This window comes from Phyllostomus hastatus, unplaced genomic scaffold, assembly GCF_019186645.2.
Source record: "Phyllostomus hastatus isolate PE091 unplaced genomic scaffold, TTU_PhHast_1.1 phas_contig_57, whole genome shotgun sequence".
In the NCBI taxonomy this organism is placed as follows: Eukaryota; Metazoa; Chordata; class Mammalia; order Chiroptera; family Phyllostomidae; genus Phyllostomus; species Phyllostomus hastatus.
This window is the reverse complement of record NW_025333912.1, coordinates 4,284,254-4,290,819: the sequence shown is the minus strand read 5'-3', so window position 1 is coordinate 4,290,819 and position 6,566 is coordinate 4,284,254.

Here is a 6,566-nt window from a genome sequence, read left to right as displayed (position 1 = left end):
CAATATTCCCGCCACGGAGGACGACGAAAATATCGCGAGATTTGTTAAGACAACGCGTCTTTGTGATCTTGAGTGCACAGAAACCTGAAGAAAATTTTGCTTGTTATGTTTAACTCCGTTTTATGGTATATTTTCCTTTGCGACACATGCAGAATTATCTCGATGACTGCTTCAGGCATACGTAATTAGGGAAATGCCAGCCGCTAGACTTTCTCCTACCTTGAAATAAAATCCTCAGAATGAAACTACGGTTGTGACTGTTCTATCCAGCCAAACTTATTTTTTTGCACAGATGTCTTTCAAATATGTGTGGGCCTCTCCCATTTTTTTTTCTGCAATGACTTACAATATGAATTTAGAGTTTCTGTTCTTAGTGTAATTTGCTTTTCTGGTAACTTTCAGTCTCAGGACTGGTTTAAATACCCCAATTCTTTCACAAATCTGGTAGTAAAATAGCAGTAAAATTTACTGCTATTCACAATAGCGGTAAAATTTCTTTCCTCACTTCCCAGGCCCTATACCCGGAATGCCTGCAAATATTAAGTTGCAACCTCCTGGAAGTTCTAGAACACTAAGTAACTTGATTTTCACAAGCAGCTCTGCAACCTGGCATCAAGAGAAGTGAAAATCCTGAACTAAGTAACAGAAAAGGTGCAAATGGGGGAAAATCAAGGGGTAGAGGAACCTAGGGTACAGACAAGAGCACGATTGATTATGCCATAGGATCCAATGTGGTCAGGGAAGCAAGAGAAACCAAAACAGCTTGAGAGTGGGGGGTGGGAAGTGGGGAGAGGGGACTCAGATGAAGTAGAAACACTTTTCTTTATGGTTTTATAAAACTTACTTTTTTCCCCCTTTGGCCTGGTCTCCTTAATGGAAGTGCCATCAGCTAGAGAATAGAATCTATATCTTTCATTTACTTGTATCTTTATAGGGCATCATGTGCTGGTCATGAAGAAGTCGTTTGTAAATATTTAATGAATGAGTATCTACAAAAAGTAAAGTTCTTTTCCTTATGTCTAAAGCTTGCACCCTTCAAACAAAGAGAAGTGAAACTATTCAGTGAGAAACTTCTTTCCTGTACCATTTCCTAGAAGTTGTCTGCACAATGCCAATACATATCATCAGCTCAGGGGTTCAGAGCTGATTTTTTTTGTATTTGCATCTTGACCAAATGTGGTAATTGATGATTCCCTGTAGCAAGTAAAAAGTAAGAGTTTCAATACTTCGAGTACTAGATCCAGGGGAGACAACACCAGGGAGTGTAAGGATAAGAAAATGAAAGAGGATAGATAACCCAGAAGGGCAGATAAATTTAGTAATTCTTAATATGGTACAACGACAAGGAAAAGAAACAGTTCTTTTGTTCTCTCTCCACCCCCAACCCCATCCCTGTCCCAACTATTGTAGACTGTAAGCTCCATGAAAGTTCATTGCCAGAGCCCCAGTACTAGGCTAATATCTGGCACATAATAGGGGCTTCATAAATATGAATAATGAATTAGTAAATGAACAACTGTAACGAATGAATTGTTAGGAACCGCCCTGCCTGTTTTCAGAAGCTGTAACCCGCCCCCCCGCGCCCCCCCCCCCCCCCCGCGGCTAAGGCTGAGTGAGTGATTCTTGGACCATAAGCCAGTAAGCAGACAAAGCTTATCTCCCTGGCAGGAGTGCAGCTTCTGCTCCTTTTACGTCACCCTGCTTGGCCCCCAGTGCTTGATTGGTTAGCCAATGACGATGAGATTCCCCAAGGGAGGGATGACCCAAGACAGGCAAGATCACATGGCCCCAGGGAAGGACTTGGGGGGCTACAGCAAAAGGGGGTGATGGACCCTCGCCCTTGGCTTTGACATAGCCTGAGTCCTCATTCTGTCTGCAAGAAATCTCCTAATTTCTTGTCTGCCTAACTTCCTCTGCCTGACTTAAGCCTGAAACAACGACAGATGGCAGTGCAGTCCTGTGCTGGAAAGGGCAGGTTCCCTAGGTCGATCAAGCCTAAGAAAGAATACATAAAATCCTGTGAAACCTACTTTGCTAAGAATGCTCTCAACTAAATGATAAGGGTCAAAGCAGGAAGTGAGTTTTATGGCCTTTTAGCTAACAGACCCTGACTCAGAATAAGCCCTCATAGTTCTTTGTATGCTATCCATTGTTTGATCCTTACTGCCTAACAATGATTAATGAGCTTTAACTGTATTCCTGTGAAAATTGAAAACCAATAAAAACCTTTCAAGGGAAGGGTTGGGGCTTTCTTCCATTGAGAGAGTAGCCGTACTGTCCCTTTTCCTCCACAGGACTCGGTAGTCTGTGTGAATGTATCTTGTCTCATTGAAAACTCCACGGAAACTGCGGGCCGGTGTTCGAGACAATGAATGAAGGGATTAAATTATTTCAAGGTGCTAGCAGAGGCTCCAGGTGATGCATGGGTCACCGGCCAGCAGTGATCACGGAACGCTGCGGATGGCTCATCAAAACTCGAGGAAAAAATATGCACAGAGACAGAGCAGTTTCTGTGAAGAAGTAGGGACGGAATGGCCACCCCCTCTAGTGGGGAGCTTGCCGATTTACCGTCCAAACCGGCTTTTGTTGGGTTCATTTTGCATAAGAATTCAGGTAAAGCACATAACTCATTGCGAGGAAGTAAGGATCAAATGATAGGTAACAAGGAACTCTGAGGGTCTATTTTGAGTCAGGGTCAAAGAGCTGTAAGACTTTAAGGAACAAACTAACTTCCTCCTTGGACCCTTCTCATTCAACTGAGAGCATTCTAAACAAAGAAGGTTTCACAGGAATTTACATGTTCTTTCTTAGGCCTGATCACCTGGGGAATCTGCCCTTTCCAGCACAGGGCAGCACCACCCTGTCATTGTTTCAGGCTTAGGTGGAGCAAGAGAAGTAAGGCAGCCAAGAGATTAAGAGATTTTCTTGCAGAGCAGGAGGACTCGGGCTCTGTCAAAGCCAAAGGGCGAGAGTCCATCACCCCCTTTTGCCGTACCCTCCAAAGTCCTTCTTTTGGGGGCCTCCCAAGTGATCGTGCCTGTCTTAAGTCGTTCCCCCCCTGGGGAATCTTACCCGTCATTGGCTAACCAACCAAACATTGGGGTCCAGGCAGGGTGAGGTATGAAAGAGCAGAAGCGGCGCTCCTGTCAGGGAGATAAGCTTGTCTCCTTGCTGGCTTACGGTTCCAAGGGCATTCCCTTAGCCTTAGCCTAGGTGGGGGTTACAGCTTCTGCCACCAGGCAGGGCAGTTCCCAACATCCAGGTACTTTTTGAAACCTACTGATAGTAGCAAAAGATATCTTTTTGCTCAGAGACTTCCTACGTGCCTTGTGACTGAAATGAGATGTTCTGGATGGTGAACATCTTTCATGTATTTGACAAATATTTGAGTATCTACTCTGTGCCAGACATTCTTACAGGCACTTAGGATGTAGTGAATGAAACACAGAAAAATCTTTATACTATAGAACTTATATTCTAATGAAGAGAAGCAGAAAATAAATATCTAGTGTATTAGATAATACTAAGTGCTACAAAGAAAAACTAAACAGGATAGGGGAGTAAGATGTTCCAGGATGGCCAGGAGAGTCCTTATTGAGGTGATATTTGAGTAAATGACTGTATGGAGCTGTCTACAGAAAGATCATTCCAGGCCAAGAGAACAGCATGTTCAAAGATAAAAAGGCACGAGTGTACCTGGTACATTCTCAGAACAATAAGACTGGTATTGGAGTGGCTTGTAAATGATTTACTTTAAAATGAATGAATTAACATTTTTATCTATGTAATGACTAATATATTTGTTTATCTTCAGTGCTCATCATATGATGCAATCCTCACAACAAACCTAAACAGCAGTTACTCTTATTATCACCCTCATTTTCCTTGTCAGAGAAGTTAAATAACCCAAGATAATACAACCTCCCTCCCTGTTTCCATTAGGAGTTGCCAGAGGATGGAGATGGGGATTGTTCTATTGTACAATCACAGTGCTGCCTACCATTCTGTATTCCCTTGCTCTGGTTCCAGCTAGTATTGCCGTCCTTCTGCTCTGTTGACTGCTGCCACTTTATTGAATACGAGTGCTGCTCACACCGTTTCCCATCTTCTGTAGATCACCACTTTTAAGTTCACATTCCTCTTCAGGTAGCAGGGAATCAGCTTTTGTGTCTCCTAACCTGTTTTCTTAAAGGTGTCAGGGTTTTTTTTTTTTCAATTTTTATTTATTTATTTATTTTTTATTTTATTTTAATCATCGTTCAAACACAGTTTTCTCCTTTTTACTCCCAATCCAGCAGGTGTCAGGTTTTTGTGACATGTTTTTCTTTCTGCTAAAGACATTTCTTTCCAGGAGACCATGGGTGCTTGGAAGAAACAGGCATATTTGGACATATGTTGGGAGATGGACAGAAACAGGCTCAAACCTCAGACCATCTGTTCTAATAGCCATGCTTTCTTGCTTGGTCTGGCTCATGGAAATATATATACAATGATTTTCTCTCATGACCCTATTATCTCTCTCTGTCCACTTCAGCACTTTCTGAGGATGTCCTGCCATCAAATCAGTACTGTTTGGTAACCAAGGTGGCTAAGAAAAGACTGGGAGCCAAAAAGGTCCGATTAAGGGCTTTTATTTGAGGGGGGAAACTGCCATCAGGTGGGCTGAATCTGAGCAGACTACAACAGCAAGGGAAAGGGTAGGAGGGTTTTTAAGGGTGTATAGCAGACCCCAGGGAGGTGAGTCACCCTGATGATCTGTCCCAAGGTATAGGTGTTTGCAAGACAATGTCCTCTGGTGAGGGATGGCTGATTCGGTGACAGAGTCCAGGAGATTAATGGGCCTTGTTTCTGGGAAAAGTTCAAGGGAGAGGGGAGAGGCAGTGAGGATTCAACAGCTTTCCAGCAAGAGGCCTGAGGCTATGCCTGAGTAGCTTCTGATAATAGGGAACCTGGAAGTCAGGTATTCAGCCAGTGACACATACCTTCTTTGTTCCAGCATAGGTGGTGGCTTAGGTCCTCCATGCCCCATACATTCTAACAAGTTCCTGTAAGAACTTTGAAGTCTTTCCTTCACTTTACCCTGTGGTCTCTATAAATCAAGAGCATCTGTTTAATTGAGGTCCTCACTATTTCAGTTAAAAGGTTTCCTGAACATTGAGACATAAATGTTTGAAAGCTAGTCTACCCAGGGAACAAATAACTAATTGTGATTCTGGTAAACCGTGTCACCTAACTGTACAGTGCAGCCCAAGAAAGTCTCATCTCTGACCAGCTAAAATACAGTTACACCCACTCATCACTTTCTTCTGTGCTTGGACAAAATGAGTCATTTCCTCTGAACTAATCAACTCTGGATGCATTGTCAAAATTGTGCTTCTCACTTGTAAAGCAATGGTCCACACCCTGACCTATATTGTGATTTGGCCCTGAACAAATGATTAGCTGGCCTCTATCTTTGACATTCATATCTTTGCTCTAACTTCAACATTCCTTGTCCACCGGGACCTTACATTATCTTTTATAAAAAAAATAGTATCTATGCATGTTAACAGTTGTAAGATACCAAAGGACAGCTCATTAGTTTATATTCCTACTACATGCTAGACCCTATAACTTGTTCTCATCATTTAAGGACATGCAAGGCATAATCCCTGCCCTCAAGGAGCTGACAATTGGCAGAGAAAGCAGATGAATGCAAAAGAGTTACAATACAAAAGAAGTAAGTAATGAACAAAACGAGTTCAAATCTCCGCTTCGCCTCTTACTATTTATGGGTCCTTGAGTCAATGATTTAACTTCTCTGGCACTTTCCTTGTAAGTAAAATAAGAATAATATCTACCTCACAGAGTTATTGTGACTATTAAACAAGATCATATTTTTATTTGACATAAATTAAGTGCTCACTAAATGGTAACCTTTTCCAAGCAATTAAATGCATACAATAATTTAAATAGACCAGAGGAGGGAGATATCAAGAAGTAAGCTAAAGGAATGTGGAACAAAATCGACACTACCTACTTCCACTAAGGGTAAACATGCCTATAACATCCCACAGAAAGGAAACATACACACCAGTTTGTACTCTGAGAAACAAAAACAAGACACAACAAAACCAAGGTCTAGTTCTAGATCCTAAATTAAATGAAACCGTGAGCCTTTCTGTAAATTATTGACTCCTAAAGAAAATTAACTCTACCCCTGACTTCTGCAATGTTGATATCTGAAGATGAAAGACAGTTTTACAGGTAAGATAAGTGTGTGAAAAAATTACTATTTTTCTTTTATTAACAAACCAATTGTAAACTTGGCAACCTTGGTAACTTTGTGAGTATTTTTCTTTTATTTATTTGTTCTATTTTGGTTTTTGATGAGCAAACCATTTAGAAACTGGCCTTAGTAACTTTCTTTTTAAAAATTTTTTTTAGAATTTTATTTTAATCATTGTTCAAGTACAGTTTTCTCCCTTTTACTCCCACTCCAGCCCACCCAGTAACTTTCTTTGGAAGTAAATTTTCTGTCTAAATGATTTACCTATTGGCCCTGAGTAGTCTGTGCTGCCAGAGAA